Below are 9,094 nucleotides of genomic sequence, written 5' to 3'. Positions count from 1 at the left end.
GAAGACTATGCCTCAGTCTCTGGTAACCGGAAAGAGTGAGGCATAGTGAACATACACTGAAAATAAACGCACACCACGCTTCATGAGGCAAAGAAAGCAGCAACTAAGACTGGAGCTCGGCTTTGCAAGACCAGACCGGAATGAGTAGGTGTTAGCTGGGAAACGGCTAGTCCACGGCAGACTGGTGATTCAAAAATGCAAAAGCTAAAGGCTCAAAACGTGCTCTGCATGTCCGGTAGTACCGTAGCTGTTCTCATTGGCCCTGGCGCATCAGGCCAATAAGAACACTCCTGCAGTGTACTGACAAGCTCTAGGATTGGCTGATGGCTTTTCAGCCAATCCTAGATCGCTTTGTTTTTGTTCTCCATAGCAACGATTGGTGATAGAAAGTCACATGAATGGCCCAACAATTGGTAACCCAACAGCAGGTAAAATTACAGACACATTGTGTCTGTTAAAGAAACCTTCACGTACATCGGACAGACGGCCAAAATTACGGGCTGTCCGTGAAATTTACGGACGGTTGGTCACACTAAGTACTGGCAGCCCAGCGTAACTCACCCAGTCCATATCTAACTCGACGGAGCTCGAGCTAAGCCTCTCATTCTCATGTGCCAACAACCAGACCTAGTCCACCCAGTTCATAACTAACTCAGATCGACTGGCTGGAGCTAAGCCATCTCCTTCCGATGGGAGCAGTCGATTACAAGACGACGGCTTGGACAACTCCACAGCCAATCGGAACGTCGGATGTCTGTGTGACGCATTAGGAGTGGCTCAGGCTTTCACTGCTCCAATCCTAGGTTAGGTTACGCATTAAGAAGCACCCACTCACAGACGACTTCCAGGACCAATTTTTTCTTCCGAGGGATGTCTGCTATGCGACCCGGAAGAGGTAACCGTTATGGTCAAATGACATGACGAGATCAGCTGCAGGTGACGGACATGAGGTTGAATTTACGGACGGTCCGTGTAAGTAGCGGGCATAGGGTCAGTGCTACATGGAGTACAAAGCTGTCAAACTTGGGCGAGCCCACTCTAGTCACGCTGAGTTCCTGTAAAGCACATTGGTCGGAGCTAGCCCCATTCTTTTATTGTTTGACATCTCACCGTACCTAGGCTGTCAATGAATACATGTATTAGGTGCTCACATGAACTCCCCAAATAAGAATTTACTTTAAGCAAATGGCTTGGAACTTGGCGATGTATCAAAATCTCTATAGAGAAGCTTCTTGGATTTTATAATGCAACAAAGTACACCTGTGTTGTCTTAAAAATCTCTCTGTCAACTAAATAAGTTTTGTAAGATGGTTTACCGGCTATGGTGCATAGGGCACAAAGTGTTTACGATATCTTTGTTCGGTTTTAAAAGTATAAATACATAAACATTTGTGAGAAATAATTGGCAGACATTAAAAAGAGAGACTACCATTTATATTATTGATAATGTAAAAAATGATACACCAGGATTGCCATTATTGACTTTCATAAAAAATGGTTAAAATTAAGAATACTGCTCCCCTCTCGCGTATGGTTTTACCTAGGTGTGTGGTTGCTTTCTGACGCGCCTTCAACTTTCAGGAGCTACTCTGCACGCAGAAAAACTCTGAATAGTTCCATTTAAACCAAGTTCACACCAGATGTGACATTTAGTGTGCTAGTGAAATCTTCACCTAGATTTCTTATGTGAGTCGCTTATTGAAAAAAAGTTATTAAATCAATCTCCGAGAGAAAGCTATGACAGATCCAGTAGTGTCAAGTAATTACAGACCCTTATTCGACTGCCCTTTCCAGTTAAAATCTTGGAAAGACTTGTGTACAAGAAACTCTTAAATTAATTGGAATATCACGCTCTGTTAGATGAGGTGCAACCTGGCTTCATCCTGGCTCACAGTACTGAATCAGTACTAGTGCTGGCACTGCCCGAGCTGCAGATGGTGGTGGATTGTGGTCAAACAGTGATCTTAGTCTTACTTGATCTGTCGGGCCGCCTTCAACACAGTTAATCGCAAGGCTTCTGGAATTGGGTATAAATGTTCAAGTGCTTTAGTGGATACAATCCTATTTAGATGACAGACTGCAAGCCATAGCTCTCTTCACTTTTTGATCCACATTTAAAGCAGTGGAACATGGTGTACCCTAGGGCGCCACGCCACGCCCATCTCCATTTTTTTAATATCTACCTATACCCTCTTGTAACTCAGTATTAGATCCTTTGGTGTTAACTTCATCTACTGCGCAGATGGTACACAGCTAATTCTTACTTGGGACAACTCTCGGCCTGAGTTATTGGACACACTTCACAACTGTGTAAGAGAAGTCTCGATCTGGCTAAGTAGCAACTTCTTAAGGTTTAATGTAGATAAAACAGAAATCCTATTGTTCAGTGTTGCCAGATTGGGCTATTGCCCCCACAAATAGGTAATATTGTTCTTTGTACCTGAAAACACTCCTGTTAGATTGTGTAAATTTGGCCAACATTTACCCCGGTGTGCGCAATATTTGAAGAATTGGTAGCGCTGTCAGATGCTCTGCAGTTTCAAGCAGGATCATTAGGCTCTGTGCTGCCAACTGTTTTAAATAAGGGGTGACACTCATTCATAGTGCTAAAGTGCTACCCATGACGGTCCTGCTTCATGTTGTTGGCCTGCCCCTCAGAGATAGTGGACTAATGTTGTTACAAGGGGCAGGCCTGCCATCATTTACATTTTTTTTTAAAAAATTGAATTAAAAGTGCCTCGTGCAATGCGGAGTGCTGTGGACTTAGAGAGGGGAGGAGTCAAGGAGGGTCATGGCAAGTGCGGTCTGGCCTTCTGTGCAGCCTGCTTCTGTTGTGTGCGTGAGAGTCCATGTGTGCCCAGCCGTTTTATTAATGGTATGATAAGATTAATTATCTTGCCGGAAAATCTTCTTTTTTTCTGTAGTAAAAAAACATGAAATGTAGTCTCTATCTATTGTGAAGTGCTTGCTCTTGTGTTCTGGGACAAGATTCACCCTATGTAACATTACCAAGGTTAAATATTGACTTCTGACACAATATTACATTAGATTCTACTGATTATCTGTGCTCTAATCTCATCCTCCTAGAGTTAAAGCTAATTGTTGAGGTTAGATGCTAAAAAAAGAGACCTATCTAGTGGTCGTATTGCATAGTGTGAAACTGGAAAATCTGGGATCAATCCCAGCTTCCCTCCTTGACTAAATAGTAGGATCCTGGGAAAATACTTTATTTTACTTACTCTCTTGTTTTTGGGTTCATGGTCACGTACACAAGCACAGGATGTACGCTGTACGAAGATCTCTTTTGTGTGTAATTGCTGATAATGTTGATCCAGCTATAGTAAGGATCTACGCTACATAGAGGCTCCACATGATTCTTGACTTGTTTCTTAGGGCCAGATATACAAAGATTAGAAATATAAATTTCCTAACTGTGATTTCTTGCAAATCTCAATTTGGAAATTGCTACTCCTAATGTATGAAACTATTTTGAGGTTATTCATTAGAGATTCCGAAGGGGTTGCAAATAGACTTACCTTATGCATATTCTGAATTTTTTTATTAACTGTATAATTAATTAAAATCATTACAGTAAAAGCGACAAAGCAGCAATTCTTGTATATAAAAATAATAGATACATAAAAGGCTAAAGTTAAAAGCTAATGCTAAAATCAGGACTATGATTGGTTAGATCATTTGCATGCATGAAATATTCTGCTCCGATGACAGAGTCCCGCATGATTAACCATTCCCCAACTTATGTTCTTTGAAATTAGTCTATTGTTTGTGAGCGCTAGAGCTGATCTCAATCCTACATTAAGTTTCTTACTAGGTACTTTTCTTTCTTGGAAGGGGGCATGCGAATGGGACACAATCGATGATACTATGTGGATGCATCCCGTCCACTTTGGCCCACAGCCTTTAAGGCCAGCCTGATTTGGTGGATGAATTTCGCCAGTCTTGCCAAGATCATTGTGCTGGTGGTGGACATACATAAGGCTGATGCTTCGATGCAGGACTTTATGTTCTTACTGAGGCAAATCGGGCGCAGCAGTCGCCGGCGATCATTGTTGAGGTTTGGGCAGCAGCAGAGAAGGTGCAACCAGGATTCCTTCTTGTAGGTGCACAATCTGCAAGTTATGGATTCCCCTCTTTGCGCCCAAACGGGATTAAGATCAGCTATCCCCAGCATGGTCAGCCTCATATATAGAATTTTGCTTTGGGTCTTTGTTGTGAGGGACTCGCTTAAGTAGGGTTCTGCTATTCCTGCTGTGTATGAATTATTTAGTGAGTCCAGGTTAGGGCTTCGGCGAAGAGTTTTGAAGTCAAGGTCGTAGGCAATTTCGCACACTTGTCTGTTAATGGCTTTCTTCCATGCGTTCAGGGGGATGTCCTGCCGCGGCATGCATTCTTCCTCGATCTTCAATACTTGGATTGCCTTTCCCAGCCTAGTGTGCCATTCTGAGCCTGGCCACTCGAAGATAGATCTCAAATGATTTTTTAAAGAGTTAGCCGGAGCCCTTAATATTCTTAGATATAGCTTTATGATCTCGCCCTGATATATCAGGTCTGGTCTTGCAAAGCCGAGCTCCAGTCTTAGCCTAGTTTTTCTTGCTGACCTTGGTATATGTAGCACCGACTTATATGCCTTGGCTTGGGCTAGATTAAGAAGAGAATCCAGTTTCCCAGGGAAGGCTAGGTGACCATAGCTGATTGCTGGAAGGAGCTTTGCTCTAAGAGCTATCAGGATAGGGCTGGCGGAAGGGCTAATCAGGTTCTGGCTTAGTTGTCTTAATGCGTGGGTGACCTTGTTGGCTTTTTTAGAGCTCTGCTGATTTATATGTACATTCGCCTTGGCCCGTTCCGTGAACCAGACCCCTAAGTAGTTATATGAAGCCACCGAGTTAATTGGATCGTTTCCCAGTTGCCACTGTGCTTTCTTTTTCCGTTGGCAGGACCCAAAGATGACAACCTTGGTTTTCCCTTGGTTAACTATCAAGTTGTTTGCGATGTTAAAGCTATTTAAAGCGTTTAATGCTCTTTGTAGTCCCACCTTCGTATGGTCCAGTATGACTGTATCGTCTGCGTACTGTAGAACGGGAAGCCTCACACTTCCTAATCTTGGAGGTATTAAGCTGGCTCCTTTTAATGCCTCTCCCTGGTCCGCCGTATATAAATTAAAGAGGGTGGGGGCCCAGCACGCACCCTTGCTTCAGCCCGTTCTCTGTGCTTATTTTGGGGGAGACTGTGCTGCCACTTGTTTTGACCTTCACCCAGGTGTTCTAGTGTAATGACCTTATTGCCTTCAAAAGATTTGGAGGGATGCCCCACTTTTCTAGTTTCCACCATAATCGTTTTCTGACTACTTTGTCGAAGGCAGTGCTATAGTCCACGAAGCAGCAAAAGAGTGGAGGGTGGTTCTTCAATGTTGCCTAGGCTGAGATGTGTGCTAGCGCCAAGACATTGTCCATTGTTGATGCCTGTGACCTGAAGCCATTCTGGTACATGGGTATTATGTTTCTCTCTTCTACCCATTTTTCTAGATCGTTCAATAATAGGCGAGCGTAAGCCTTGGCTTCCAGATCTAACAGGGCAATAAGCCTGTAGTTTGACGGCTTTAGACAATCTCCTTTTTTGAAGATTGGGACAAGTATGGAACCCCTCCAGGACTCAGGAGTTGTTGCTGTCGAGAAGGTGTAGTTGAAGAGCGGAGTCAGGAGTTCGGCCCAGAATTCCGGTGCCTGTTTGAAAACCGGTGCTGGAATCCCGTTAGGCCCCGGGGGACCATCATTTCTCATGCTCTTGATGGTTTTGATTACCTGTTGGGTATTTACCCAGGTTGGTAAAGTATCATCTGGGACGGCCGGGGATCTATTTCCCATGGGCGCCGTACCTGGGCTCGAAATTGGGGCTCCTGGCTTTCTGCCACTCAGTTGCGCCGGCTCTGCAAGCTCCACTTTGTCACTTGGTGGGGCTTCCTCGGTGGAGGCTGTTACATATAGCTGCTTCACGTGTTGCGTCCAGTCCTTTTCTAAAACCCCATTTTCTCGTGGTGGGCCTCGGTTACTCAGCTGGTTTATGTATCTCCTGAGTCGTGCTGAGTTCTTTTGTTTAAGCAGGGAGAAGACTTTGAGCCACTTGCTTTCCATGTCAGCTTTTTTGTGTTCCAAGACCTTCTTCCTGAGGGATGCCCTCAGTGAGCAATTGATGCTCCCTCTGTTTGGGAGTGTCCTCTTTTCTTGTCTGCAAGAGCTTTGCGCAGCAGTCTTTTATGGTCTCGTATATCCTGTGGAAGGGTACTTCCTGATCTATATGGCCTGTTGTTCTAGGGTTTTGGCGGTTGGAGTTCCCAAGCTTAGATTGTAGATCCTCTATTATTGTATCCCATCCATTTATGAGTGGGAGCTCGCTCGATAAACTGCCTTCTTGTCCTGGTCCAGCCATGTTTGAAGTGTGCTGTTGGTCTTTTCTGACCACTTAATCCTCCGCAGGCCACTATGCTTCTCCTCCCCACTTGACTTCCCAATGGATTGGTAGATGGTAGCAGGCGGTACATCCAGCTGAAATGCTGCTCTTAGTGGCCTATGGTCACTTTCCTTCCTGTCTTCAACTTCAAAATCATCCATTCTGGCCGCCAGCTCTTCACTAATCATGATGTAATGTATTCTTGAGACATCCCAGAAAATGGGCTTAGGCTGACAGCCGGCCGAACAGGCTTTTTACAGTACGTTGGTGGATATCAGCTTGTGATTGTTGAGAAAGTCGTGCAGGGAAGCAGCCCTGCCTGAGCCCCAGGGAGATGTTTCGGTTATGTCCAGATTTTTCAGATTGAAGTCCCCAGCAAGGATGACCTGGTGTGTTTTGTGCTTGTTTAGCAGATCTTCTAGTTGCTGTACCAGTGCCTCCAGCTGGTCTTTCACTAAGGTCTGCGCAGGATTGATGTAGCAGTTTATTACCAGTAGACTCGTTGGGTGTTTATTGAGACTCAAACCTCTTATCTGTACAGCTTGCAGACCAGGGAGGTTCAAGTTGATAGAGGTGACTGTGAGGGCACACTCGTGTTTTATAAAGACTGATAGACCACCGGCTGGACGACCAAAGATATTCCTTTTTACGGTTGGTATTTGATGTTCGTAGTACCCTGCCAAAGGAGTGGTGGACAAGGCCCACGTTTCATGGAAACAAATTATGTCTCCGCTTTCCAGGAACTGCTTCAGGTTTTTATTTTTGCCGATTTTGCTGATCCCTGCAATGTTCCATGAAATTATTGTTAATTGCAGCTTTGACGTTGATCCGGGCTCGGCATCTCCTCTGGCAGTCTGGCTTTTCTCATGGTTAGGGATGCTGTATACTCCTTCTTACGAGCCCCTTTTGGTCAGGGAAGGGGGAGGTGGTGCAGATAGCCCGTTGGTTGTTTAGGCAGGAAATTCTAATGCCCATTTGATCCCTTTTACCCATCTGGTTTCTATCTTGGGGACCCGGACTGTTTATCCCGTGCAGGATCGACCAAGTAGCCTTTCTCCCTCTTTCCGGGGTCAGAGCATGTGGATATTTTGGAATCGGCAATATCTGAACTTCAATGCCCCATTCGGCAAATCGGGTGGAGTTGTTCACAACGGCTTGTTGAGTTGCTTTATACTTCAGTCCCACTACTGAAGAGTCACCATGTGTGTCCTCCTTCATGCTCTGGAATTTCACCCATTCTATGTCCCCTGTGCCTGTCTTGTCTAGGGTGTCCAGGTGTTTAAACAGGCGTAGGATGTTGCTCCGGTTCAGGATGTCGTGGTTTCCCGTGCTCGAGAATCTCGGTGTGAAGACCACCTCGTGGACAGCTTCTGTTGCTGCCGGCATTTGTACTCTTTCTTCCTTTTCTGTAACAAACACTGCTGAGGTTGGCTCTTTGTTAGAACTTCCTTGGTGGCTTAGAGGAGAACTTCCTTGAGACCTTTTATTTTGGCCGTTGTTCATCCAAGTGGCGGGCTGGATCTGCGTACTTGGGTTTAATTGATTTAAAATAACCCCTTGCTGCTTCTTTGTTGCCGGAGTTATCTGAGATTGCGATTCTATAGGAAGTAAGTGTTTTTCGACCATTGAATGGATGTCAGTGAGGTGATTTTGTCTCACTGGTGACTTTTGGTCCTTCGCGTTGGAGATCCTTGGTGATATTATTTGTTTGTGTTGAGCTTCCGTTGTCAAGGAGACCGGAGAGGCCCTGTTAACCCAGCTATTGTCTGTAAATATTGGATACAGCTGGGTTGCTTTTGTACCCCCTTTTGAGGGCGGTTGGTTGATTTTCAATAGCTGGGATTGTCTCACTTTTAGCTTTGTTTTTTTCTGTTGTTTCTTTAGCTTCTTTTTTGCTCTCCTTGATAATGACAGTTCTTGCGTATCCGTTGCGCGTGAGATATGTTCCTGCAGGACTGTTCCAGTATCTTTGCCGACCCCAGGATTTGGGCTTTGTGGGTTTTTAGATGCTTTTGGGCTACTGTCTAATTTGCAGTTCATGAGCTCTGTGCTTTTGCCGTTCTCAGCTGTGTTCTGCTGTCCGAGTGGAACCGCAGGTAACTGTGTCTCCCTCGAGATGGAACTATTGTACTTCTCCCGTTCTACTTGGTTGTTAGGAGTCGGAACCGCCGTGCTCCCTTTCGCTATTTCCACTATATCTGCTAGTACCTCGGGAAGGGAGGCCCATTTCTCGGTGAGAGTGGAACAGCGGCAGGAGCCATCACCCCGTTTGAAGGCCACAAGTTCGGAAATCTTATCTTCAAGGGCCTCCACCTTGGAGCTTATATCTGCTAAGCGCCCTGCAATTGCTTGTAGAAGATCTATTTGCACTTCCATCTTTGTTGATTGCCATAGAAGAGCTTTGTTGGTGGCACTATTAGTCACAGTCAGGAATGATTTCTCTGGAGTCATGTCCGCACTGCTATTGCAAGCGAGATAGACCGATTTAGTATTAGGTGCCCATGGGGTATGTCACTGTTACAACACAACTTTTACGTCGTAATGCTGTTACAACGCAGCTTTTACAACAGTCTGGTTCCATTACATCGGATGCCATTACAACGCAGGATATTACATAGCAGATGCTATT

At 45.0% G+C, this 9,094-nt stretch overlaps 1 protein-coding gene across 1 annotated transcript in view; it reads left to right on the top strand.

The window, feature by feature from the left end:
* The first annotated feature begins 834 nt into the window (after window positions 1-834).
* MGAT1 (alpha-1,3-mannosyl-glycoprotein 2-beta-N-acetylglucosaminyltransferase) overlaps window positions 835-9,094 on the top strand; it is a 186,639-nt gene continuing 178,379 nt past the window's right edge. Inside the window, exon 1 of the mRNA XM_086924456.1 lies at window positions 835-972. The gene's annotated coding sequence lies outside the window, so the exon portion shown is untranslated. The remainder of the gene's footprint in view (window positions 973-9,094) is intronic.

This window comes from Lissotriton vulgaris, chromosome 5, assembly GCF_964263255.1.
Source record: "Lissotriton vulgaris chromosome 5, aLisVul1.2, whole genome shotgun sequence".
Lineage (NCBI taxonomy): Eukaryota > Metazoa > Chordata > Amphibia > Caudata > Salamandridae > Lissotriton > Lissotriton vulgaris.
The sequence above is the reverse complement of the archived record's forward strand: the minus strand, read 5'-3'. Positions and strand labels throughout refer to the sequence as shown.